General features: G+C 38.8%; 1 long non-coding RNA gene and 1 other non-coding gene across 2 annotated transcripts; one reads left to right on the top strand and one right to left on the bottom strand.

Annotated features, from left to right (window-relative positions):
* Positions 1 to 13,711: 13,711 nt before the first annotated feature.
* On the top strand, positions 13,712 to 13,817 carry LOC145580323 (small nucleolar RNA R71). The gene has a single exon (XR_014099389.1). It is a non-coding gene; the product is annotated as a small nucleolar RNA R71 (small nucleolar RNA).
* A 1,556-nt stretch (positions 13,818 to 15,373) lies between these two features.
* LOC145579139 (uncharacterized) lies at positions 15,374 to 27,534 on the bottom strand. The gene is made up of 3 exons (XR_014099042.1): positions 27,444 to 27,534; positions 27,227 to 27,329; positions 15,374 to 15,710 (listed from the first exon to the last, which is right to left on the bottom strand). It is a non-coding gene; the product is annotated as an uncharacterized LOC145579139 (long non-coding RNA).
* Positions 27,535 to 27,951: the final 417 nt, after the last annotated feature.

The raw sequence follows: 27,951 nt of genomic DNA, 5'->3' as shown, positions 1-27,951 counted from the left end.
AACTAACGATCCGATCCTACGAATTAATCCGGAAGGAATTAATGAGTTGCTCGAGTATTATGAATTTAGACATCGGAAATCGAGTTAGGAGCGTCGAGACCGAGCGTCACAAGTCGAGTCGAATTAATAAAAGACGAGACGATAAAATCAAATTAATTAATCATCAATTACCAAAATACCCCTAGCATCGGAATGCTCTGAGAAAACCGAGTGCTAAGGGCAATGGTGCTAGCATGCGCACCTTACCAAGGCTAGTGTGCTAGCAGCACCAGCCACGCACAAGCAGTAGCTGATTCGAATGGTGTCCTTCGAACAAGTGTATTATTCCTATAGAGGGTTCGAAATTATTAGAAAGCTAATTATTCAGTGAGGTCAAGTGATCGGAATGCCTAGGTGAAAGCCGCTTCCGATCAGTGATATTAATGTATAATTAATATTACACCTTAATCTTGATTGAACCCTTCGGGTCACACCCAAGCAACTAACGGACAGACACGACGAATTAATTCGGAAGTAATTAATGAGTCACTCGAGTAATTAATATTTAGACGTCGAAAATTCAAGCTTGGAGCGTTGAATCTGAGCGTCGGAAGTCGAGTCAAAATAATAAAGGACGAGACGGTAAAATTACTAATAATTAAACAATTTACCGAAATACCCCTAGGATCGGAATGCCCTGAGCAAACTGATGCCTAGGGGCATTTGGTAAAGCCGAGGTGGTTAGCAAACGCACCAAGCCGAGCCTAGGCTGGCTGGTGCGTGCTAGCGCACCACGACCAGCATCGTGCTAGCCACAACAGCTGGCCATGGGCAGCAGCCCAACCAGCTGCCTTGGTGCTCCTTTTGGGGTGCCATGTAGCAGCCGGGTATTGGCCCTTCAAGTGTGTAGGTGGCCGGCCATATGGAGCTCCTTTGGGATCAAGTTTGGTCCTCTCCCCTCCTTGTGGTCCTCACCTAACTCTTCTCCTAAATGTGCTACTTGTTGATTTATTAGTTGCCTGATAATTAATTTTATTTTTGATTTAAAAATAAAAGGAATAATCAATTCTCCCACATTGATGGAAGATCAAATCTCACTCATGCTTTTCCCTATAAATACCCAAGTTGGGGTATTGGGAAAATCACTTGAGTAAGGTGTTAGAAAAGGCATCCCCATTGAGAAAACCTTTAAATACATAATTACTCGGGTTTTTAGGTCGAGCTTAGGTAACCTCTAAGCATTGGACCTTTGTCAGGGTCGAGTTGCGGGTGGACTTCCGTTGGAGGTCTTCGTGAGAGCGAGACTAAAAGCTTTATGAAATAAGAGCTCTTGTTGAGAGCGAAGCACGCGTCAAAGGTATTAATCTTTACATAATTCTTGTTGTTTAAGTTAATTATGTCTTATGATTATATTAATTTTGAGTGTGGTCTTGGCTCGGGTTTTTTTCCACGGTGAGTTGGAATCATCAAAACCCAACAGTAGCAGCAGCCTGCATTGCTTGCGTGGCTTGCAGCGCACATGTGCGCGCTGGTGCAATGCCAGCACGCTGCTGCTCGCTCGCCAAGCTATCATAGCTGGCAGCATGTCTTGGCCAGCAGCCCGTGTAAGCGCGTGGCTTGCTGGGCTGAGCACTCAACCAACCCACACGCACGTAGCGCGCACAGCTAGCTTAGCCGAGGCAAGGCTTGGGGCACAAAGCTGGTGCCATGTGAATGGCCCATGTATTTTACAACAATAAACAAGTAACAATGCACAAACACGCGTAAACTAGTAATCAATTTAGGTCATTAATCCAATTAACACGCCTAATTAAAACTAGTCAAAGTTCTCTAACCGATTATGTAATTTAGCGCAATTAAAATTGAAGCTCCTTCTAAATTCCGCATCTAACTTAATTAATCCAATTAATTAAGTCGGTAAACCCAAAATTTTGCCAAAATAAAATTTTTCCAATGCCGCTCAAAACCGAGGCCTAGCCTCAAAAATCTAATTAAATAATTAAAACAAAAATAATTAAATTCACTAGAATAATTGAAACGACAAAATAAGCAAAAATGTAGCCAACCGCACGCAAATGGTTTGCGCAGCTAGACTAGCTAGTGCGCACCTTTGCTAGACAAGGGTGCCTAGCACTCCTTGGGCAATGCGGCTTGGTGCGTGTTCACGCACCACACCACGTAGCACTAGCTAGGTCGAGCCTAGTAAAGTTTGCTACGGGTTGTAAGGTGCAAGGCAACACACGCAAGGTTGCTTGCCCATTCGCAATGCACCAAGATGCATGTACTCATAACATACCCCAAAGCCACAAGGTTCAAGCTCGCACCAGCCATGCCATGGCCAGCCATGCGCGCACAGCAGCACGCATGGCGTGCACAGCAACCATGCTACTACTTGCTTGCTGGCAGCGAGCAGCAGCCACGCAATGTGGCACACACACACGAGGCAGCCCCTTGGCAAGCCAAAGGAGGCTTTTGCCTCGATTTTCGTGTCATAGCCTAGGGACTTTAACACAAATTTTGCGTGACTAAATACCTAATTCAAAATTAATTTTAGAATTAATAAAATCAACAAAAATGATAAATTATTACAGGTGCAACTTAAATAAAAAATCATCAAGGTGCACATAACCAAAATTATTTCCAAGAACCATTCTTTAATATAATTGGTTCAACTTGGTGCAATAAAATAAACAAGGGCAATTACTCACTATTAATTTAATTAATTTAAGTTAATCATGAGATTTTGACAAAACAAAGGGGAGTTGGAATTATGAACATAAATATTCAAATAAAGATTCCAACTTTAACTTGTGTATCCTTGAAAAATTATATCTTCCAATATGAAGATAAATTAAATTTCTATCAAAAGAATAAAACTTTATAATTTCAATCAACTTAATACATGATTAAATAAAAAATTCAACCAAAAATTCATGAAATTTAGTAACTCAAAGTTCCAACCACTTAAAACAATTAAGGATTGGATCTTTAGTACTTAGAAGCCTCAGAGAATAAATTTTTCACACTTAATGCAATGGATTTGCAATTATGTGAAAATTTTAACCAATCTTTCAAGCACTAATTACTACCAAGTAACCATGCTTAAAGAGGTTCAAACATGTAGAAACATTAAGGAAAGAACCAATTACATAATCACCAGAAATATGCCATTAAGATTCAAGGTTAGAAAGACTTAAAAATTTTCGTCAAAACGAAAAATCCCTCGAAAAAGGGATTTCTAGTCAGATTTTGGCCTAAAACACAATCCTAAGAGGGGGAAACATTTCCAGAACGCCTTTTCCACCCAAAATTCACTATTTGTTTTGGCAAAAATCTGGGTTCGGGGCCATAATCAGCTTTAAAACGGGATTAAAATTAATAAAATCAAGCTACTAATCTAATTAGCAACAAAAAAACAGAAAAATAAAGCCATAAAAACACCTTGAAAATTATGATTATAAAAATAAATGAGCAAGGCTCCGATACAGCTGTTGGGTTTTGATGAGTCCGACTCATCGCGGAAAATAAAACCCAAGCCAAGATCAAACTCACAATCAATATAATCAAAAGACATAATTAACAAGAATTAAGGAGAGATGAAAATATTTTTGAAGCGTGCTTCACTCGTCAATCGAGCTCTTACTTGAGAAAGCTTAAGTCTCGTAACGGGCGAAAACCTCCTACGGTATCCACCCGCAACACGACCCCGACTAGGTCTATTACTTGGACGTTAGCCAAGTCCAACCAAACTACTCGAGTAATTATGAGTTTAAAGGTTTTCTCAATGGAGATGCCTTTTCTAAATCTTACTCAAGTGAGTATTCCAATACCCCAAGTTGGGTATTTATAGGGAAACTCATGAGTGAAATCCTCTCTCCCATCAATGTCGGAGAGTTGGTAAAATCAATATTCATTCATTATTTTTAAATCAAAAATAAAATTAAATATCCAACAACTAATTAATCAACAATTGGCACATTTAGAAAAGGGGTTAGGTAAGGACCACAAGGAAAGGGGGGACCAAACTTGATCCCCAAGCACTCCCCATAACCGGCCATCCACACCTACACCACCCCAATCACCCACTACCACGTGGCACCCACACTTGGGCATCAAGGAAACTCGGGTATGGGCTGCTGCCTCGGCCCATCTAGCTACTGCTGGCCTTGGCGTGGCAGCATGGTGCGCAGCTGCTGCCTCGGCCCACCAAGCCACGCACACAAGTGCGGGCTGCTGGCTGAGGCCTGCTGCTGTGCCAATGCCAGCACACGCAGCCCAGCAAGCTACGTTGCTAGCTGGCTGCGCTGTGCATGGTGCGCCAGTAGCAACAAACTAGCGCACTACCCCGCACACAAGCACAGCAGGACACGCACGGACATGCGGGTTGCTGCTGCTATGTGCGTTGCTTGGTGCGTGGTAGGTATGTGCTCTAAGCACATTCTGCCCCTAGCACTCGGTTTTCTCGGGGCATTCCGATGCTAGGGTATTTTAGGTAAATTGTTGATTGATTAGTGATTTTACCGTCTCGTCTTTAATTAATTCGACACGACTTACGACGCTCGATTTCGACGCTCCAAGCTCGATTTCCGACGTCTAAATATTAATTACTTAAGAGACTCATTACTTCCTTCCGAATTAAATCGTCGTGTCGGATCGTTTGTTGCTTGGGTATGACCCAAAGGGTTCGGTCAAGATTAAGCTGTAATATTAATTACTCATTAATATTACTGATCGAAAGCGGCCACCACCTAGGCATTCCGATCACTTGACCTCACTGAATAATTAGCTTTCTAATAATTTCGAACCCTATATCGGAATAATACACTTGTTTGAAGGACACCATTCCTATCAATCTCCCACTTGTCCTTCAAGACAAGTGCGCTTTTAGTGTATAGCCTTTTTCCTATGTCACTTAATGTCTCTTCATGAACTATAAGGTAAGATTTATTCGTCATCCTTATTACATCCAGAAGTGTTTCTCAATATCCGAGTTCGATTGTCAACAAACAGATTATTTCTAAATTCCATCCAAGCACAGCCATGCATTTTCACAGTCTCGCTCTTTGAGAGGCCTTGTAAACAACAAAGACATCTTCCCTATTATTAGTAGGGGGACATTTCTAGTCTTGTAATGTAGCTTCTCTTATTGGGAGGACCTAGCGGCCCGAGTGTTGCCATTATAATCTCCTTTTACGGTAGACGTTTGACTAACATCAAAATGGACTAGTACTCAAACAAGAGAACTAACAATACTCATGGTCGAGGAAATAGGTTCCGATAGCCATAATGAGAAGTATACTTATGACGATTTTTAAATCTCTTATAGTATTCTCATAGGTCGATCCAGTATGGTTCCAAACCAATACTTGTGTAAATGATTTATGACAATCATGTCCTTGTAGCACAAGAAACGGTGCTATAAATCAAACTACACACTAATCTCAAGCGATCATTAATCGTCCATTGTTTGAATGACCTTGATTAGGGATAATTTTCGATTATAATATTCAATGTTCACTTAATAGGTGTTTCCTTATCAAGACTTGTCTTGATACCCTATTTTGAATATTCTCATAATTGAATGGACTCATCATTTAATCCTAAACCAAAATTAAATAGAAAACAGAGTGACAAAATTGCATGAAATTTAAATTACTCCAAAACCTGAATGGTTCTTCTTAGTGTCTTACATTAAAATGTTCAAAATTAATTCAAACACTAAACGGGGAAATTAAAGCCAATCTCCAACGTGCCTGATTCCCATTGCCTCAACGTGCTTTTTATGCTTCACTTGAGGCATAGGTTTAGTAAGTGTATCGGCTACATTGTCATCAATTCCAACTTTACAAATTCTGATTTCACCCTCTATTTCCATTCTCTTATCATGTGAAATCGCCACTTGACATGTTTGACTTTCTGATGTTCCCTTAGCTCTCTGGCCTTAGCAATAGCTCCATTGTTGTCACAATAGAGGGCTATTGGACCCTTGATAAAGGGTACAAAATCAAGTTCACCAACGAACTTACAAATCCAAACAGCCTCCTTCGCCGCTTCAACTGCTGCCAAGTATTTGGCTTCAGTTGTTAAATCTGCAATTGTGCTCTACTTGGCACTCTTCCAATTAGTGCTCCTCCATTTAGACAAAACATATATCCAGATTATGATTTGAAATCGTCTCTATCTGTTTGGAAGCTTGCGTCGGTATAATCTTCAATAACTAATTCTTTTAAGCCACCATATACCAGGAATTTATCCTTGTTCCTTTTTAGATACTTTAGGATATTCTTGGCCGCATTCCAATGTGCCTCTCCTGAGTGTGATTAGTATCGGCTCGTAGCACTCAAGGAATACGATACATCTGGCCTAGTACATATCATGGCATACATGATCGATCCAATTAGAGAAGCATATGGATTCTAATTCATCCTTTCTCGCTCATCAGGTGTCTTTGGACGCTGCTTCTTACTCAGGGTTATGTCATGTGACATGGGTAGGTGACCTCTCTTGGCCTCCTTCATGTTGAATCGTGCTAGTACCTTATCGATGTAGGTACTTTTGCTCAATCCAATCATCCTTTTCGATCCATCCCTATAGATCTTGATACCCAATATGTACTGAACCTCTCCCAAGTCTTTCATTGGAAAACATTTTCCAAGCCACGCCTTTACAAACTCTAACATCGCAATGTTGTTTCCAATGAGCAATATGTCATCGACATATAAGACTAGGAAGGCGATGTCACTCCCACTGACCTTCTTGTAAACACAAGATTTATCTGGATTCTTAATAAAGCCAAACTTACTGATGGCTTCATAGAATCGCAGATTCCAACTTCTACTAGCTTGCTTCGGCCCGTAGATGGACTTTTTAAGCTTCCACAGTATCGGCTCGTAGCACTCAAGGAATACGATACATCTGGCCTAGTACATATCATGGCATACATGATCGATCCAATTAGAGAAGCATATGGATTCTAATTCATCCTTTCTCGCTCATCAGGTGTCTTTGGACGCTGCTTCTTACTCAGGGTTATGCCATGTGACATGGGTAGGTGACCTCTCTTGGCCTCCTTCATGTTGAATCGTGCTAGTACCTTATCGATGTAGGTACTTTGGCTCAATCCAATCATCCTTTTCGATCCATCCCTATAGATCTTGATACCCAATATGTACTGAACCTCTCCCAAGTCTTTCATTGGAAAACATTTTCCAAGCCACGCCTTTACAAACTCTAACATCGCAATGTTGTTTCCAATGAGCAATATGTCATCGACATATAAGACTAGGAAGGCGATGTCACTCCCACTGACCTTCTTGTAAACACAAGATTTATCTAGATTCTTGATAAAGCCAAACTTACTGATGGCTTCATAGAATCGCAGATTCCAAATTCTGCTAGCTTGCTTCGGTCCGTAGATGGACTTTTTAAGCTTCCACACTTTTCCAGCATTGTTTTGGTCGATAAAACCTTCAGGCTGCGTCATTTACATAGTTTCTTTCAAAATGCCATTGAGGAAGGCGGTTTTGATATCCATCTGCCATATTTCATAGTTGTAATATGCAGCAATCGCTAGGAGAATCCGAACAGATTTAAGCATTGCGACCGGAGAAAAGGATTCATCGTAATCAATACCATGAATTTTCTTGTAACCTTTTTCTACCAATCTAGCTTTGTAATTGAATACATTTCCATCTTTGTCGGTTTTCAATTTGAAAATCCACTTACATCCGATAGGTGTGTTACCTTCTGGTAAGTCAACCAAGTCCAAGACTTGATTTTCAAACATGGAATCCATTTCAGATCTCATAACCTCTTGCGATTTAGCAGAGTCGATGCTCGCCATCGCTTGCTTATAGGTTTCCAGTTCGTCACCATCCATCACCGGGATGTCCTGATTCTCAGCTAATACAATACCAAGATACCTATCAGGTTGAGACCTCGACCTCTACGACCTACACGGGGTAACAGACTGAGCATTTGCATTGTCGGTTTGACTTTGCACATTTTGACTAGGGTCAAGAGATGCTGTTTGAGCACTTTGATTGTCAATTTGGTTTTGTTGCTCGTCCTCTCGAACTTCATCGAGTTCGATTTTCCTCACACTTGTCATTTTGGAAAGGTGCTCCTTCTTTAAAAAGACACCATCGCGAGTAATAAACACTTTGTTCTCGGATTTATTGAAGAAGTAATACCCTTTGGTTTCTTTTGGGTAGCCCACAAAGTAAACCTTGTCAGATTTGGCATGAAGTTTGTTAGAAATCAATTTCTTGACATATGCTTCACATCCCCATATCTTTAGAAAAGACAACCTAGGAGGTTTCTTCGTCCGTAAATCGTATGGAGTCTTTCTACAGCTTTTGACAGAGCACGGTTCAGTGTTAGTGCAGCAATTAGAAGAGCGTGTCCTCAGAAAGAGATAGGAAGATCACTAAGGCCCATTGTGGATCGTACCATGTCCAACAAGGTCCAATTTCTCCTTTCGGATACTCCGTTCCATTAAGGAGTTCCTGGAGGTCTCAATTCTGAAAGTATACCTTTTTCTCTCAGATTGTCATCGAATTCTTGGCTCAAGTATTCACCACCTAGATCGGATCGAAGGGCTTTGATTTTCGTGCCAAGCTGATTTTCAAATTCACTCTGAAATTCTTTGAACTTTTCAAACGATTTAGATTTATGCGACATAAGGTAGAAGCCATATCTACTATAGTCATCTTTGAAGGTGATAAAATATCGATGTCCGTTTTTTGTGGTGGAGCTCATTGGTCCACATACATCCGTGTGTATTAGACCCAACAAGTCTCCCGCTCTTTCTCTCAACTTGGAGAATGGCTGCTTAATCATCTTGCTTAATAAACATCCTTCGCAATTCTCAAACGATTGCAAATTGAATGAGTCAAGAACACCTTTCTGTACAAGATTCTTGATGCGTTTGATGTTAATGTGGCCAGGACGACAATGCCACAAGTACGTTTGATTTGACTCCATAGTCTTAGTTTTCTTGGCGGTACTATTTACATTATAAACTTGTTTGTCTAAAAAAAGCACGTTTATATACATAGTTTGTCATAAAACAAGTTTGACATAAAACAAGTATGTCAACCAAAACTCTTTTTTGTGTGTGTGTTTTTTTTTTAATTTTCATTATATCAAAGCAATTGTCCTCGCCTTTTTGAACTTTGGACGGCTTTTCTATTTTGCATTTATTATGTCCTTCCCTTTTTTAACTTTCGACGGCTTTTTTCAATTTATTCTTTTGCCATTATTCACAATATATACAAAAGACGAGCTAGCTTACAAATAAAACCAATATCCAACCTTTTAGACCACAAACTCCAAAAACATGACCATTTGCTTCACAAAAACCAAGAATGGAACAAAAAGAAACAAAAGGCTCAAAATTCTAAAGATGTGGCTTGAAAAGAAGGGGAAAGGCTCAAATGGTTAGCAAGATGGTAAATGTAAACCCAAAGAACTAAAAAGAAAGAAGAAAATCCTAGAAATGAAAAATTACCACCCCGAAAAATGGCCTTTGTCCTTCCTAGTTGGTTCGGTCTCGTGTCTGAGAATTATGAGTCAAGATTCAAGATTAGGTATGCAAAGGTGAAGGATCCACGCCGCAGAATCAAAAATGATGAAGGCCTGAAAAAGAAAAATCCTCACACGGAAGTAGCAAAAACTTACTAAAGTTGTCAGATCCACCAAAGGAAGCAACTCCGTCTTACAACAAACCAAAAGAATCCGGCTTCAAGGCCCCAAAAGGTCTAAACCGCTACCTTAGCATACCCTATCCTAAAGTCAACCAAAGATACTCTCAAACCGTGCAAACCATTGTATTTAGGAAGAGAAATAGCCAATGTGCAAGTTTAAGTGGTAGTAAGTCCAAAGTAAAAGCAAAAAGATGAGGAAAGAAAAGCAATGCCTCAGAAACATTTTATTCATATTCACAAAAACAAGTTTTGTTTTTTTTTCTTTTTTTTCTTTTTTTTAAAAGACCAAATCATGAATCAAATTGAGCAAAATAATCTCAAACATTGAATTATCAAAGCAATAAAACGATCATAAAGAATACCCATGAGAGAGAAAATGACCAACAATGGTGATTCAAGTATTCAATCAAATTATACAAAGTTATTATGAAAAAGCTTTAATTCAACACTCAATGACGTCATTCAACACAAATTACAAGTTAAAAGAAGCAACAATGGAATTCTACCATGAAAGCAAAAACAAGGGTTTCAAGCTTGAATAATGAGGAAGAAGATGACTAGAAAATAAGAAATTATACCTCAATGAAGCCTTGAATTACTTGCAAATTGCCTAAAATGAAGATTTAAGAACAAATAGAACACCCAAAGACAAGTTCCAAACCTCAACATAAAGCTTTAAAATTCGAAAAATAACCCAAAAATTTCGAAATTGGGTTAAAAATCTGGAAATATTTTGGTTAAAATTCGAAAATGTGATGTGTTAATGTAATTTGTGATGAATTGATAATAAAAAGGGTGAATAAGCTTGAGTTTTCAAAGAGATTTATGGGTTTTGGAAGCAATGTAATAGTAGGGGAATGAAGGGGAGGTCGATGAGAGAGAATAGGATGAAGAAAGGAGGATAGAGGAATGAAAAAGGGGCGAAGAAAAAAGAAAAAGAAAAAAAAGGGGAGCTGCTGGCGACGGTGCGTGGGCGTAGGGGTTGGTGCGTGCGCATCGGCGACAGCAAGGGGGGTTTGGCGCGAGGCTTGGGCTGAAAAATGGCCAAAAACGCTGCCTACCTGGTGCGTGCGCGCAGCACTGAGGTGTGTGTGCACCAGGTAGGGGTTGGGGGGGCTGGTTCTCTCTTGAGACACACCAAAAGCTGGCCAAAGTTCTGACCCTTGTGGTGCGCGCGCGTATGGATGGGGTGCGTGCGCACCAAGGGGTACGGGGGTGGTTCACAAACCGTCAAATTTTGTCAAAGTTAGTGTAAATTTCTGACCTCTTTGGTGCGCGTGAGCAACCTATGATGCGCGTGCACCAAGCAAGAATATCTCGGCCATGTATATACTCTCGTGTTTGCATAATGAGATAGTTGAAAGCGCATTCGAAAAAGAGTAGAAAATCAATAAAAATGCAAACACGAAAGCATAAAACCCCAACAAGCTTTTCCACCTAAACTTAACCAAACCTCGTGAAATCTTGAAATAACGCCAAAATTGTTGGAAATTTTCTTTGATCCAATCTCATAGTACCTAAAATCAAGAAAATAAAGAAGAATAAAATAAATTCTCAAAAATAAAAGAGATATATAAAAATGAAAAATCAAAAGAAAAGGGTTAGAAAACCAGGTTGCCTCCCGGGTAGCGCTTGTTTAACGTCATTAGCTCGACCCTTCTTCCAAATCATGGAGGGTCAAAGAAAACCACCTTATTCAAAGTGGTAGAGGGGACAAACTCTTCCTCAATTCTTAGCAACTTCACATCGTTGCTTGATGAACTTTCACTTGATAAAACTTCCGAAACAAGCTTATGTTGCTTCAACTTCATTTTCTTCTTTCTAAAAGCTTTCTTTTTCTTCTTTGTCTTCTTACTCCTTCTAGTGGACGGCTTCTCACCATGAACAAACTTGGAGTCAACCTTGTCTTCTTGAGGGTAGAGCTCAAACCATAGAGGAATATCAATCACTTCCTCATCCTTAAGCTTCAAAGGCACCTTGTTCTCTTCACTAACCTTCTGGCATTCAACACTCATAGGCACATCATCAAAAACCTCAAGAAATTTTTTAGTAGAAGGAACAATCATACAAACATTATCATTAGGTTGAGGGGAATTTACACACATAATCACATTCACAAGAGACAAAGATTCATGCATCGGCTTAAGCTCAAAACTAGCCTTATCGTTATCAACTCTCAAAGTAATAAGACCTCCTTTCACATCTATCAAAGCTCCCGAAGTAGCTAAGAAAGGTCTCCCAAGAATGATAGGTATGTTATCATCTTCTGCTATCTCTAGCACAATAAAATCAACCGGAATGGTGAACTCTCCTATCTTGAGGGGAACATCTTCAACTCTTCCCTTTGGAAACTTAATAGATCGATCGGATAATTTCAAAGTCATGTTAGTTGGAAGAAGCTCACCTAGATTAAGCTTCTTAAATACCGAATAAGGCATGATACTCACATTAGCACCAAGTTCACAAAGAGAATTTTGGAACAACTTTTCATTGATTTTGCAAGGAATGGAGAAATTACCCGAATCTTTCATTTTCTTAGGTAAGTCATTATGAATCAAAGCACTACAACATTCCCCAACCTCCACCGAATCTATCTCATTACACTCTCTCTTGCCACTCAAGAGTTCCTTAAGGAACTTAGAGTATCTAGGCATTAGGTTCATGGCTTCGGTAAAAGGGATTGAAAGATGAACTTCCTTAAGCATATCAAGAAATCTCCCAAATTGTTCATCAAGCTTGTTTTTCAAAAACTTTTGGGGATATGGAAGTTTAGGCTTGATCACCTCCTCTTGCACTTTTTCATCACTCTTCTTTTCCTCTTTGGTTTCCTTACTCACCTTCTTTAACACATTACTCTCTTTTTCCTCACTTGAATCACTCATCTTCTCCTTCTTTGACTCCTATTAGAAACTCTCTCCTCTAACACTTAGCCACTTCTAGTGTTGATAGAATATACCGGTTTCTTGGGGTCAAGACCTTGAGATGGTAGAGAATAAGGGCTAGAATTCTATTTCAAGGTATTGGCTAGTTGAGTGAGTTGGGTCTCTAACATCTTGTTATGAGTCATCACTTCATGGAATTCCTTATCACTAACCTCCATGTAGGTGTTCAACAACTTGATTTGATTCTCAATGACTTCCTCTAAATTAGTCCTGGAAGAAGAAGAAGAAGAAGAAGAAGAAGAAGAATGAACATAGGAATTATCATTTTGGGTCTTTAGAGCAAATCCGGGTGGGGGACCCCGTTGAGAATTATTTTGAAAACTTCCCCTATTTTGATTGTTCTAATTACCTCTACCTTGATTATGGTTACCATAACCTTGGTTATGATTACCATAATTTTGGTTATAATTTTGGCTACTATAACCTTGGTTGTTATAGTTACCTCGGGAATTTTGGTTCCCTTGGTTCCTATAACCACCACCTTGGTTATAGTTGTCAAAATTGCCATGATTGTTGTAATTCCTATTCCATTGACCTCTTTGATTCTCAAACCTAGAATCATGATTATTTGACACATAGTTCACATGCTCATTCACATTTCCATCTTGATCATCACAAACATCCATACATGCATGAGGGCAACTAGAAACATCATGATCATACGACCCACAATCATCACAAAACATGCATCCACTGGGCATGTTATTAGAAGAAGGAGGGGGTTGAGAATTAGAAGACATACCTCTCCCCTTAGATTGGGAGGGAAAACTTGAAACTTGGTAGGTAGCACTTTCCAACTTTACCTTGATAGCGGACATCTCCTTCCCCAAGTTTGTCGTTTGTGGGGATAGATTGTTGATTGCATTTAGATGATCAACCGAGTACACCGAAGAGCTACTCTTGCTAGTTGACTCACTTTCTCCATCTTGCCAATCTCTATAATACCTCACAACGTCTTCAATTATGTCCACCACTTCCTCTTCCGTTTTGTTCATGATAGGACCTCCGGCTCCTCCATCTAAACATGATTTTCCTTGAGGGCTAAGGCCTCCATAGAATATTTGAATGATTTGATAAGTTGGAATTCCGTGATGAGGACATTCTCTTTGATACTCTTTGTATCTCTCCCATGCTTCATAGAGGCTCTCACTTGGCTTTTGCTTGAAACCTTGAATCAAAGCTCTAGCCTGCGCCGTTTTCTTTTGAGGATAGGAACGGGATAGAAATTCCTTGGTAACCTCGTCCCATGTTCTTAGAGAATTCAGCTTAACCTCCTTGTCTAGCCATTCTAAAGCGCGCCCTATGAGAGAAAAGGGAAAGAGCTTGAGGTGGATGAATTCTTGGGAAATTCCGTTCACTTGATAGTATTGCAATATTTTTCGAACTCCTTGAGTTGATTTAGTGGGCTTTCATGCTTGGCCCCACTAAATTGTCGCCTCTCTATCAAAGTGATCATTGCCGGTCTTATTTCAAAATCATTTGCCGGTGTTGTAGGTGGAGCAATCCCACTCTCAAATCTATATGCACCGGGAATCCCCAATTCTTTCAATGCCACTCTCGGATTTTCTCCCATTCTTGCTTGTTCTTCTTGTTGTGGTTCAATTGAAATGCTAGGGCTCCAAGATCGTCTAGCACCCTTTAACCTTGCAATAGTTCTCTCAATTTCCGGATCAAATGGCACTAGTGAATGACCACGTGCTTTATGCATAAAATCTCAAAAGAAATTGTTAGTAGCACGGCTACAAATGTAGCCTAAAAGAAAATCTTTTTGTATTTTCAAATAAAGGTGAAATAGACTCAACAACTATAACAAAGCACCAATATCAACAACGGCGCCAATTTTGACAAATGGAAAATGTAGGTCGTTATCTACCTCTCCCTAGAGCCAAACTTAATTTGTAAACACTCGATCAACCTAATACAAGTATATGGTAAGTCAGGGGTCGAACCCAAAGGAATGAGAAGGAATGATGCTATAGCCTATGTCAAGCTAATTCGAAGAATATAAATGGTTGTGGTCGGTAACTAAGATGTCAAAAAGCTAGAAAAATCGAAGAATTCAATATGCTAAACACTAGGGATATTGGTTCCACATGCATGCTCAATGATTATGCTAATTTATAGATCACTTAATCAATTCAACATCACAAGGGACAAACAATAGTTGCAATCAAAGGAATCCAAAAGCTATCTCCAATAAGCCAAGCTAGGGTTCACTATGAATGGCTAACAAGGAAAATCACAATCAAATTTAATCAATTAAAGCAATTCTTAAATCAAGGGTTCATGTCATTGAAATTTGCAATGCAATCTAGATTAATCTTATAGGTTGATCACTCCTAGTTTAATTAATCACATGCACAACTATGTCAACCAATTTAATTGCAACATTCAAATCAACTTAGCATCATCAACTAGCAAAAATCATCAATCAAGCATGCTTCCCCTTCTCCCTAGCAACTAATCTACTCACTAATCATGGTGAAATTAAGGAACAAAACAAATTCAATCAAATTCATATTCATTTAAAGCTTAATTAAAAGAAAATCAATCAATCAACAAATTCTAGAGCAAGGAATGTAATCTCAATCAAAATTCAAGAAACTAGAAAGAATTTCATTAAAAGTAAATCAAAGGAAAGAAATCTTACAAACTTTCATTGAATTGAAGAAGGAATTTCAAGATCAAATTGAAATCTAAGATCAAATTCAAGTACAAACAAGTAAATCTTAAGCTTCTCTCTCTACTTTCTCTCTCTACTATTTCTGGAAAATTATACCTCAAGAACAAAAGTTAACTCGTCATAAAAAAGAAAGTCAAAAGCTATAAATAGAAAAATAGAGCGAAGGGGGCTGCACAGGGTTGTGCGCACGCACCGACCAGCCGCGCGCGCGCATTGCTGGGTTTGCGCGCACGCACCCCTATGCCGCGTGCGCGCAACCCTGCGTGGTGCACGAGGCCTTGGCTCCTTCGCTTGCTTGATCAAACTCCGCGCTCCCGAGCATCCCCATCATCAGTGCACTCGAGATGATGCCCGTGTGCAAGGCAGTCCCAAAATGAGCAAATTGACTTGATTATTCACCTACAAAACACAAATAAAACAAAGATAGAAAGCATAACTAAATAAAACTAAAACTAAAATTATGTATTATCAACTAAAAATATGAAAAACTCGTAAAAACTAATCGAGAACCAAAGTGAATTATAAAAATGGAAAATCAAATAAAACTAAGAGAGTTATATGAAAATGATGAAAGAAAATGAATCTAAATCTTATTCTTTTGATCGCCATAAACAACGCTCATCATAGTCTAGTGATCAAAACAAAACCATGACGTCTAACGTCAAAAGATCAATGTATGGTTGATAACAAAAACTTAAACAAGTTCTATGTCAAGACAAACTATGTGATTACAAGCCTTCCGGAAAGATTAACTTCTTCTTCCGCTTGTATATCCACATCCACTTAGCAAGCTCTTCTCATTTGGTTCCTGAAATAGAAGTATATAGTGAGTCATTAACGGTATCTAATACCTTGCTTGTATTCAAGTGTAGTTTATAAAGAAGATACTTGAGGTGGAGATTTCTCTTCCCTTAGCCTCATCTTCCAGGTACATGCTGCGTTATCTCTTGTAATAGCCCCGCCTACTACAGTAGAAGCATTGCATTTTTTCCTTGTTCTTGAACTCCTTCCTCTTTTCCTTTAGAGAAAGCTTGAGTCTATCATTTCCACAAAGGTCGGCCATTTGAAGCTCATTGATAACCTCCATCAAAGTGAGTTTGTCACGATTGGCAGTTAGCCGCATCTTCAATGCGATATAGCCCGAGTGGAGAAAACTCACTAGCATGAGAGCAGCTTGCTCATCCTCCACTGGGTTGCCAATGAGCGCCAAGTGAGTGTATATCCTTGTCATTCGTAGCACGTGAGCTCGAAGTGACATTCTGGGTCTTATTCTAGCATTGTATACTTGTCCCCATACCTCTTGCCTCTCCTTGGCTAGGCACCCCACTTGCGGTGGCTTGATCTTCATGTTGGAGAGTGACCTAGTCACTTCCTCCACGAGACCATCATAGTTGCCATTGATGCTCTTGGTGACCCTCAAATTGACTATATCCTCTAGAGCTTTGAGGAGCATGTCCGGAAAATAGTTGGAGAACTTCCCCTTCCATTGTTTCGGGATGGAGTTTGCCATAAGTTGTAAGACTCTTTTGCAATCACAACTCCACTCCTCATGAGCCTCATCGCTCATAACCCCTTTGAGTAGAAACTCGGGATGGGTATGTCAAGAATGTGCTCTAGGTAGCAATTTCGGAGGGTCTTTCGGAGTTCTTCTACCCATTCCTTAAAGTTCACCAAATTCAAGCAAAATGGTAACTTTTCGGGAAGTTCTGGGCACATTAGGTTGTTGTTGTTAGTTGAAGACATGATTCTACAATTGAAAGAATTTGAAATGAAAAACCATTCATAATATTTAAATAAGATTGAAATCATGCATTTTAGTTAAACTTATTTAAACGTCTTATTCATACATCAAAATTGTCCCTATTTGGTGAGAATAAGTCGATTCTAAGATCCAAAGAAACAATGAGTGGTTAAGCATGCTTTGGCTTGTCTTAACACTCAATCTTCTAAGGTAAGAAACTCTTTTCTAATGGCTCCAAGCCACTCTTGGTTGGATAAATCGTCGCATCCAATGCTCTCTCAACAGCTTATCCACTTTGCCACGACATGTTAGGACTCTATCACTCATATCGTTAAGTATAACCAAAACCAACTTGCATACCCGGTATGCCTTACGTATCCTAGGGAGTAATAGTGATGCCTCGCTTTGGAGTAGCCCATCGCTACTCTCAATAGGTCGATAAGTGTTGTTTTGGAATGGCATTTTTACACAATATTTTAGGGACCTAGGGTTTCTATGTTTGTTGAGTTAAGTGAACTTAATTAATCATTGCAACATTCGAAATCTTAAACATGCATCTAACATATAATTCACATATTTATAGTCATAAATATATATTAAAAACCTAAATAATGATGCATTTGGCAACTAGCATGACTCCTTGAATTTCCAAGTCTTTAAAGGACGTCTTTTGCAATTTCATGGCTTCGTCTTCCAAGAACCTCCGTCTTCAAGACATGACCAAAACTATGCAAACACTAGTATCTACTATTAGGACTATTCTAAATATTAAGGTACAAAAATACTCAACGGTTCGCAGACCATATTTAGATTTACAAAAATACATCACGGAACGCAGTCCGTATTTTCTATCCTAATTGGACCCCACTAATTGCCATTTTTATAAAACCTGCGAGAGAATATACATTCAATTCATCCATTCACTATTTGTGAATGACCCATGCATTTTACAACGATAAACATGTAACAATGCACAAACACGCGTAAACTAGTAACCAATTTAGGTCATTAATCCAATTAACACGCCAAATTAAAACTAGTCAAAATTGTTTAACCGATTATGTAATTTTGCGCAATTAAAATTGAAGCTCCCACTAAATTCCGCATCCAACTTAATTAAGTCGGTAAACCCAAAATTTTGCCAAAATAAAATTTTGCCAATGCCGCTCAAAACCGAGGCCTAGCCTTAAAAATTTAATTAAAATAATTAAAACCAAAATATTTAAATTAATTAGAATAATTATAACGGCAAAATAAGCAAACACGTAGCCAACCGCACGCAAATGCTTTGCGCACCTAGACTAGCTAGTGCGCACCTTTGCTAGCCAAGGGTGCCTAGCACTCCTTGGGCAATGCGACTTTGTGCGTGCTCCCGCACCACACCACGTAACACTAGCTAGGCCGAGCCTATTTGCTACGGGTAGCAAGGTGGAAGGCAACACACGCAAGGCTGCTTGCCCCTTCGCAACGCACTAAGATGCATATACTCATAGCATACCCCCGCACCACAAGGCTCAAGCTCGCACCAGCCATGCCACGGCCAGCAATGCGCGCACAACACGATGCTACTTCTGCGCCATGCTGCTGCTTGCTTGCTGGCTGGCGCACCATGCTGCTAGCAGCGAGCAACAGCCACGCAATGTGGCACACACACACGAGGTAGCCCCTTAGCAGCCACATGGCGTGCTGCTATGCAGCTCGGCTAGCCAAGGGAGGCTTTTGCCTCGATTTTCGTACCATAGCCTCGGGATTTTTACGCAAATTATTCGTGACTAAATAATTAATTCCAAATTCATTTTAGAATTAATAAAATACGCAAAAATGAAAAATTATTACAAGTCCAACTTAAATAAAAAATCATCAAGGTGCACATAACCAAAATTATTTCCAAGAACCATTCTTTAATAAAATTGGTTCAACTTGGTGTAATAAAATAAACAAGGGCAATTACTCATTATTAATTTAATTAATTTATGTTAATCATGAGATTTTGACAAAACAAAGGGGAGTTGGAATTATGAACACAAATATTGAAATAAAGATTCCAACTTTAACTTGTCAATCCTTGAAAAATTATATCTTCGAATATGAAGGTAGATGAAATTTCTATCACAAGATTCAAACTTTATGATTCCAATCAACTTAGTACATGACTAAATCTAAAATTCAACTAAAAATTCATGGAATTTAGTAACTCAAAGTTCTAACCACTTAAAATTGTCAAAGATTGAATCTTTAACACTTAGAAGCCTCAAAGAATAAATTTTTCACACTTAATGCAATGGATTTGCAATTATGTGAAAATATAAACCAATCTTTCAAGCACTAATAAATACCAAGTAACCATCTTTAAAGTGGTTCAAAAATGCAGAAACATTAAGGAAAGAACCATATACTTAATCAGCATAAATATGTAATTAAGATTCAAGGTTAGAAAGACTTCAAATTTTCGTCAAAATGAAAAATCCCTTGGAAAAGACATTTCTGGTAAGATTTTAGCCTAAAACACAGGCTTAAAAGGGTGAGAATATTTCCAAAACGCCTTTTCCACCTAAAATTCATTATTTTTGGGCGAAAATATGGGTTCGGGGCCTTAATTAGCTTTAAAACGGGTTTAAAATTAATAAAACCGAGCTTCTAATCTAATTAGTAATCTATAACTAGAAAAATAAATCCATAAAAACACCTTGAAAATCATGATTATAAAACTAAATGAGCAAGGCTCCGATACCGCTGTTGGGTTTTGATGAGTCCGACTCATCACGAAAAATAAAACCCGAGCCACGATTAAACTCACAATTAATATAATCAAAAGACATAATTAACAAGAATTAAGGAGAGACGAAAATACATGTAAAGCGTGCTTCGCTCGTTCACCGAGCTCTTACTTGAGAAAGCATAAGTCTTACAACGGGCGAAAACCTCCTACAGTATCTACCCACAATACGACACCGACTAGGTCTATTACTTGGAGGTTAGCCAAGTCCGACCAAACTACTCGAGTAATTATGAGTGTAAAGGTTTTCTCAATGGAGATGCCTTTTCTAACTCTTACTCAAGTCAGTTTTCCCATAACCCAAGTTGGGTATTTATAGGGAAACTCATTAGTGAAATCCTCTTTCCCATCAATGTGGGAGAGTTGGTAAAATCAACATTCTTTCTTTATTTTTAAATCTAAAATAAAATTAAATATCCAACAACTAATTAATCAACAAGTGGCACATTTAAAGGAAGGGTTAGGTAAGGGCCACAAGGAAAGGGGGGAACCAAACTTGATCCCCAAGCACTCCCCATAACCGGCCTCCTACACTCACACTACCCTAATCACCCGCTGCCACGTGGAACCCACACTTGGGCATCAAGGAAGCTCGGGTGTGGGCTGCTGCCTCGGCCCAGCTAGCTGCTGCTGGCCTTCGCGTGGCAGCATGGTGCGCAACTGCTGCCTAGGCCCAGCAAGCTACGCACATAAGTGCGAGCTGCTGGCCGAGGCCTGATGTTGTGCCAATGCCAACACACACAGCCCAGCAAGCTACGTTGCTAGATGGTTGTGTTGTGCTTGGCACGCCAGCACCAACGCACTAGCACACTGCCCCACACACAAGCGCAGCAGGCCACTCACGCACATGCGGGCTATTGCTGTAATGTGTGTAGCTTGGTGTGTGCTAGGTATGTGCTCTAAGCACATTCTGCCCCTAACACTCGGTTTGCTCGGGGCATTTCTATGCTAGGGATATTTTAGGTAAATTGTTGAGTAATTAGTGATTTTACCGTCTCGTCTTTAATTAATTTGACTCGAATTACAACGCTCGGTTTCGACGTTCCAAGCTCGATTTCCGACCTCTAAATAATAATTACTCAACAGACTCATTAATTCCTTCCGAATTAATTCGTCGTGTCGGATCGTTTGTTGATTGGGTGTGACCCGAAGGGTTCAGTCAAGATTAAGATATAATATTAATTACTCATTAATATACAACTACATGCCATTGAGGATCAATGTTGTCTAAGATGTAGGAAATTTGTTTAGCTTGTGATGCTAAAACAAAGGGCTCTTCACCATGATTGAAACGACCAGAATCCACCAAAGTAAAGCCAAAAATGTCATATATTCTCTTACCACATCGCTTGTCAGCCAACTTGCACCGAAATAGAGGAACTATGAAATCGACGTAGTCTAACTCCCATATTTCTTGAATAACTCCATAATAAGCTTGTGTTACATCAATTGGCCAATGTCTTTGGCACTTGAATACTCTGTAAAAGAAGCCACAACCATCACACCACTATTCTATTGAACACTCTTGTCATCTTGACGACAAGTGTAGAAACCATAGTCATTGATGTCGTAACCTTCATAAACGGTGACAAATACTTGTGGACCTCTTGACAACCATTTAATCGTTTCAGAAACGTTATTATTTGGCTGTCTTAATTCAGACTTCACTTCACTGTGAAACCATTGAATAAATGAATGATTATGTTCTTGCATTAATACATACTTCCCAATCTTGGGATTTTGACATTTAATTTCATTAATATGCTTCTCTACATATGGATGTACTTCTGACAGGTTTTGTAGAACGTAAAGGTGAGCTTTCTGGAATCTTTCACTTGGAGGCTTAACCATTTTACGACCAATTGTGCCCTGCCCTTGAAGTCTACCCTCATAACGAGATTTAGGAACTCCGATATCTTTAGCCTTAGCCAAGAAATAAGCACAAAAGTTACCAGCCTCCTCTGTCATAACACCTCAAATAATGTTGCCTTCTTGTTGTGCTTTATTCGTAGCCTTATCCTTTAAAGTTCCCATCTCTCTCTCATAAGGGTACATCCATCGCATAAAAGCAGGCCCACATTCCTTGATTTCTCGCACTAAATGAACAATTAAGTGGACCATTATGTCAAAAAAGGAAGGTGGAAAATACATCTCGAATTTGCACATAGTTTAATAACATCTTTTTACATATCATCAAGCTTTTCAGGATCAATCACCTTGCTGCATATGGCATTAAAGAATAAATAAAACTTCACAATAGTATGATTACCCATTTTGGCAAAAGACCTCGAAGTGTAATGGGCAACATTACTTGCATCATGACATGATAATCGTGAGACTTTGTACCGATCAATTTCTTATCACTCATTGAAACTAGACGCTTAATGTTCGATGAATACCTTGTAGGTACCTTGATCCCATAAAAACACTCGCCGAATATCCTTTTCTCTTCTCTAGACAATGTATAGCAAGCTTTAGGCATATAAGACTGTTTTCGCAACTTTTTTATCCTCCGCCCATAAATTTGGACGAATGTTAAAATCTTTCAAATCTCTACGCGCATCAAGTGTGTCCTTTGCTTATCAGATATATTTAGCAATGTCCCGATAATTGAATCACAAACATTTTTCTCGATATGCATAACATCGAGACAATGACTAACTAGTAATTCCTTCCAGTACGGTAGTCCCCAGAGCAAAGACACCTTTTTCCACAAAACCTCATCTTGCTTAGTTTGGATACCCTTCTTCTGTTTCTTTTTCTCTTTGGGTTTAGGTTTGACACCCTTCCCAAAAACTGCAGTAAAATTTTTAATTCGCTCAAACACCTCCTTTCCGGTCAAAGTCTCACGAGCTATTCCTTTCTCGACACACCCGTTGAATTTTTTTTTCTTGTTACGATAAGGATGGTCACAACGGAGGAGCCTTCTATAATGCAAGTAAACATTCTCTTTTGAATGAGGCAGCCACGTAATTATCATGTCATCCTCACAAATAGGGCATGCTTTTTTCCCCTTAACTTTGTACCCCGACAAATTCCCATAAGCTGGAAAATCATTAATAGTACAAAAAAGCATGGCACCTAGGGTAAAATTTGAACCTGTATATGCATCAAACATTGGAACACCTTCATCCCTCAATAACTTCAAATCATCAACAAGAGGTGCCAAATAGACATCAATGTCATTTCCAGGTTGCTTAGGCCCAGATATTAAGAGTGCCAACAAGATGTACTTGTGCTTCATACACAACCAAGGAGGCAAATTATATATTGATAAAAGAACAGGCCAAGTGCTACGTTGACTACTAAGAGTGCATACGGGTTTATACCATTTGTACTTAGTGCAAGCCGAAGGTTCCGTGGTTCTTTACCAAACTCGGGATATGTCCCATCAATATGCTTCCACTGCAAAGAATCAACAGGATTTCTAATGTATCCATCCTTTTTCCTCTCTTTATCATTCTACACCAGGTTTTTAGCATCTTTCTTAATCGAAAAGAGACGCTTAATCCTTGGTATTATTGGAAGATACCATAACACTTTGGCTGGCGGCCAATTTTTGCAATTCTTACTTGCACCCTCACACTTATAGCGCGACACGCCGCATTTCGGACAAGAGTCAAGGTGTTCATGCTTTTTTCGGTAAAGAACGCAATCATTGGGATAAGCATGAATTTTATAGTACTCTAAGCCTAAGGGATTCATCAGCTTTCTGGCAAAATAAGTAGACTTAGGAATGTCATTCCCTTCGCCCTTCGGGAAACATATCAAACAATGTTTCCAATAAAGATGTGAAGCTCGTGTCAGTGCAACCACTTTTCGTTTTAAAGTTGAATAACGTTAAGACCCCAGAAAGCTTGGAATACTTTGTACAACTTGGGTACAATGGTGTCTTAGCAACTTTAGAAACACCTTCAAACATACGTGACACTTCAGTCACATGACCACCTAGTCCATCGAACATCGCACCAATTTGATCTCCTTCATCCATTTCATCATTATTGTCACAATCCAAGGAATCATTATGTTGAAGTTCAAAATCATTGGCGGTAGATGAATTAAGAGAAGAATATAACTTTTCACCGTGCCAATACCATATGCTATAATCAGACATAAAACCACGAACAATTAGATGGTTCTCAATCTTCTTAATATAGGCCCACCACTTCACATTATTGCAATCACGGCATGGACAAAAGATTGAGGGTGCTTCAGAAGTTCTTTTATGCTCTACAGCAATCCTACAAAACTCCTCGACACCATCGATGTATTCACTCTTTCTTCGGTCATCAACATATATCCAACGAAGATCCATATCTAGTAATATAGTATAGACACACCAGATTAACTAAATTAACTATTCACATTACACTACATATATATCCAATGACAATCCATATTTAGTAATATAGTACAGATATTGATTGAGAGAACCTTCATAAGCACTTGAATCATTAAAACAAAATATTGTTGACTATCACATAAGCTTCTAGAGTGTCACGATCTGTGTGTCAATTGTTGCCAGCAAATTATTGTAGGAGGACTGCAAATTAGTGAAGAGGTGATAATAGAATACAGTGATAGAGGTTTAGAAGGGGACTTATGAAAATAAAGATGTTTCTGTCCAATCAGGAAGAAGAACTAGAAGCAAAACTGGTCGTGGCCAACCAAAGGAACCAGCTAGAGGTGTAGATACTTCTGCTATATCGGAGGAAGCACATGAAGCAATGCTATTGGGTTACATTTTAATCAAAATAAGGCAAAAATAGAATGCAAAGCTAAGGAAAATAGGAGTATAAGCTGTCCCCTACCAAAGTATGAGGGCTGTGGTGGTGCATTTCTCAACTTAAAATCTCTTATGTAAGATGGTAAGGTTTCAAACTTGCAGGCGAAAGCGCATAAGGTTGTAAAAAAAATGGGAAAATGAGAATAGGTGGGTTAGATTTTAGACTTGCTGGAGAAAGCGTAGATTGTTGTAGAGCTAAGTTACACGGCCGAAGAAAACAAAAAGTTGGCAACCATAAAACTTAGAAACTTAATAAAAAAGAGAGAGTGCCCCTCTCCCCTCGCCTTCATCCAGGTTCATTGTCAGGTAGCTTACTCGCCCGCACTCACCTCAAATAGCTTACTTGCCCATTCTCACCTCAAATAGCTTACCTCCCTCTTGATTTTGTTCAAGTTCAACATTATATCTACTCATTTAAGCACACACAAACATACACATATGTGACCTCTACTCACACATCACAAGCAGCAGCAGCAGGCATACTAAAAAAGCCATTTAAGCACACACAATGACAGAAACTACACACCTGTTGGAAATAAACAGCAGCTACTACAAATTGACATGTACATGTACATATAGTGATTAATAGGTAGCAGCTTTCCCATCATATTGATGAGTGTCATTTATGGCACTCATTTGTTCTCTTTTAGGGTGATTTTAGATTGCTTTTATAGCTCTTTTCTTTCCTTTTTCCTTAGTATTGCTCTTTATTTCTTTAGTTTGCACTTTCCTTAATTGATTTTCCATTTTCATGCATTTCTTTGTTTATCTTGTCTTTTTCCCTTTATTTGTTTGTTTTCTTTCATTTTCAGGTTAAGATCGTTGTCTAAGGATTCCCAAGACTTCTTCCTGAGTTTGCATTCATTAGGATGCCTAGTGTCTTCCATTTGAAGCCCAAGTGTGGAGATGTGCAAGTTCCAATTGACCTTAGGATGTGAATTCAAGATGTGGGGGCACCAATTTTGGTGTTGAACCCACCGTCGAGGTGTTTTAGGTTCTGCCATGCTCCGTATTCATCAAGCACACCAAGTAGAGCGCTCAAGGAGCGTTAAGATGAAGGGGAAGAAGCATCCCTGTTCCTAGGCGTGGGCGCGCGTGATGATGGTGCAGGCGCACGACCTGGTGGCGCGGGCGTGCGTGGCCCAGGCGCGGCAGCACCTGTTGCTCCCCCTATTCCGTAACCATTTTTGCGCGGCCGTGCATCCTCTTGAAGAAGGTCGCGCCTGTACGGGTCTATTTTGGACGATCTAACTAACTTCTCTTTGTTAGTTTTACTATATATAGACTTTTCTTCTATTTTTAGAGAGAGAATTCATTTTTAGAAGTAGTTTTAAAGAATCAATTGGTAGAAGTTTAGAGAGTGAAACACTTGTTCTTAGATTTTTAGAGAGAGAAATTCATGGTTGATGATTGATGATTGATGATTCTAAGCACATTTTCCTTTGATTTCACCAATGTTTGTAAGGATTTCTTTTACTTTAATGCAATCTTTAGCTTTTGATTTCAATTGTTTGTTGATTGTTCAAGTTTGTTGATTAGTTGATTGAATTTGTTTGATTGAAATGATGATGATGAATTTGTTGATTAGCTTAGGTTTGATTTTGATTTCTTCCATGGATTGTGAGTAGTTTACTTGCTAGGGATGTGGTGAAGCATGTTTGAGTGATGGATCATAGCTATTTGGGAATTTTTGATTGATTTAGCATTGTGATTAAATTGGTTGATTGATTTTGTGCATGTGTGTGATTAGTTAAAGAGTAGCTAACTTTAACTGTCACACTAGATTGCATTGTGTGCCTACATTGATACGGACCATTGATTTGTAGCTCACATTTATCGATCTAGCTTGGTTTGTGACGTTCCTAGTAGAGTCTTTCGTAGTTGGCGCTAGTTAGACCTCTAGGAGATAGCTTGTTGAGCTCTTTTGATTGCATTGTCTTTCTTCCCTCGCAATACTTGAATTAATCAATCTCCAACCCAATTAGTGTGTGTCCATTGCAAGAATATGTGGATCCTAAATCCCTAGTGTCTTGATATATTGATTTACTTTGTGATTTACTTTGTTATTTAGTTGAACTTAGATAACCTACACTACCTTTTACGCTTCGAAATAGCTTGACTTTGGCACTAGCTAACTTCCCCCCATTCCTAGTGGTTCGACCCGAACTTGCCCTATTACTAGGTGTAGGTTTGGTTATAAATTAGTTTGATTGGAGGAATTTTAGTTTCAACGACCTAGAATCCACCTCTCGATCACATATCTTATTGCACGTAGATAGATTAAGAATATATATATATATATATATATATATATATATATATATATATATATATATAAGGAACTATAAAACATGTACAGGTAAAACATGCACCATTAAATTTATTCTTAACTCAGTGGTTATCAATTGCCAAATTTATAATTGTAATACTTGATCAATATAATAGAAAATCTATCAAATTTAGATATAGAAAATCACAATTCATAACATAATTAGCTTATCTTAAAATCAATCAAATCATAATTCTTACTCACATGATTTGATCAAATTATAATCGAAACATCAAAACATAACAATTAAAAGAAGAAGAAAAAAAGGCAAGAAATCAAATACCTCGAAGCTCCAAGAATACAGGTGGCCATCGTGAGCAGCAAGATTGGATTCACAACAAGAAATCAAACTGATGAACCCTGAGCTTCTTGTTAATCAAACCAGCCTGAAAGTAAAGGCAACAAAACGCATGAAAAATTGTATTTAAAGGCAAGAATAGATTCAAAAGTAAAATAAGTGGGGAAGAGTTTCAGTACATAAAAAGGTTTCAAAAGGTGACCTTTTCAACATTTCGCTGCTATTTTTGCAGAGCGTTTATACTACTCTTCTTTAACAGCAAGCTGCCCCTTTAATTTTTTATCTTGCAAAGCCTGTAATGATAGAAATCAGAGAGAATTTTCACGACACAAGCCGAAATATTCACCAAACGAAGCTACAGTAAATTGATAAAAATATTATAGACAACGAAGTGGCAAGGGTATATATGTCACTAGACACCAGGTGTTATTATATAACTACAGAAGAACTAAGAACCAGGCACTCAAAGATGAAAAACTGTTACACGTTACCATGTTCCAAACAACAGGAACTCAATGGCCATTTTTGCTTAAAATGAAAATGGGAATTAGGAATATTACTACTCCGTACAACATATTCTTTTCTATCTTCTCAATTAAATTAAGCAACAAACATAGGATATATGCCAATGGCAGGTCTTGCAGCATCAGAAAATCATGCTAAATAGTAGTGCACATTTTCCACCCATTTCTTTAGCCCATAAAATTCCA

The sequence above is a fragment of the Chenopodium album genome, chromosome 14 (genome assembly GCF_948465745.1).
Source record: "Chenopodium album chromosome 14, dcCheAlbu1.1, whole genome shotgun sequence".
NCBI lineage: Eukaryota > Viridiplantae > Streptophyta > Magnoliopsida > Caryophyllales > Amaranthaceae > Chenopodium > Chenopodium album.
The sequence above is the reverse complement of the archived record's forward strand: the minus strand, read 5'-3'. Positions and strand labels throughout refer to the sequence as shown.